The 1,067-nt window shown below is 39.6% G+C and overlaps 1 protein-coding gene across 1 annotated transcript in view; it reads right to left on the bottom strand.

Moving 5' to 3' along the window:
- Positions 1–1,055: 1,055 nt before the first annotated feature.
- The window catches only part of LOC138053362 (olfactomedin-like protein 2A), a 20,971-nt gene continuing 20,959 nt past the window's right edge, over positions 1,056–1,067 (bottom strand). The window contains exon 7 of the mRNA XM_068900009.1: positions 1,056–1,067. This exon is cut by the window's right edge and continues 498 nt beyond it. The gene's annotated coding sequence lies outside the window, so the exon portion shown is untranslated.

Here is a 1,067-nt window from a genome sequence, read left to right as displayed (position 1 = left end):
TCAGGGCTTCGGAAATGCATTTTCAACACCTCGCAGTTGAATAGTTTGCGCAGTACTCTATCCATTATCGTGCTAGATTTCGACCCTGACAAGTTTGACCAACGCTTGATTAGGGACTGTCTTGTTTACTTATCTCCGATCAAACGAAGTCGAAGTCGGCGCCTTAAAAACCGAGTGCTTCGTTTTCGAGTTGTGGGGTGCTTCGTTTTCGAGTTGTAGGGTGCTTCGTTTTCGACTTCGGGTGCTTCGTTATCGAGTTTCAGGGTGCTTCGTGCTTCGATCTTTGCTTTCGAGTGCTTCGTTTTCAATACTACCCAAATTACCATGTTCTTCAGGTTCAAACCCTTTCCTGATGAACCTTTTCCTTGAATAATGAAGCACAAAATAGACGACAAGCTTTCTTTGAAATAATTATTGGCTGTCACATTTCCATTTTTTTTTTTACCTGAAGACTGTGCAGAGTTGATCACAGATCCACTAAAGGTGTTCGATTCGTTACCAGAGAACCACTTTCCGACTTGGATTGCCATACTGGCAACCCAGTAATAAGAATTCTAAGTGACTTGTTTTTCGTACTCGATGAATATGCAAATTAGGACGTTTGATGTCGAAAGGTCAAAAACACATGAATTTGATGACCAGTCACGCAGCGCGTATACATTTGCCCCAACATTTTTTTATATCACTTGAAAGCCTATCACTTAGAGAGTTAACGGTGTGAATATTGTTAGATTTGGAGCTTTATCGCATGTTGAAAAACGATACGGTTTCAGGGGTACCTTCAGTCAAGTAAAACCAGGCGTCTTGAAGTTGAAATTATTTCGGGTGCAAACCGTGATTCAAATTTCAAAAAAATTACTTAAACAGGATGTTGAGATACCACATAAGAGCTTTTAGGAGGTTTTGAGCTGATACGAATTGGTTTTTGTAGCGAAATTTGATGGCAAAGTAAGCGTTAATTTCTGCGGAAAAAATGGCGATTTCGACACTCTTAAATTCGCATTTTCTCCAAAATAAAAAGACATTACTTAAAAAACTAAACAGTGCATTTAGAGACACATCTGGAC

This window comes from Montipora capricornis, chromosome 6 (genome assembly GCF_036669925.1).
Source record: "Montipora capricornis isolate CH-2021 chromosome 6, ASM3666992v2, whole genome shotgun sequence".
Lineage (NCBI taxonomy): Eukaryota > Metazoa > Cnidaria > Anthozoa > Scleractinia > Acroporidae > Montipora > Montipora capricornis.
Note: the sequence above shows the minus strand (reverse complement) of the source record. Positions and strands in the feature narration are given on the sequence as shown.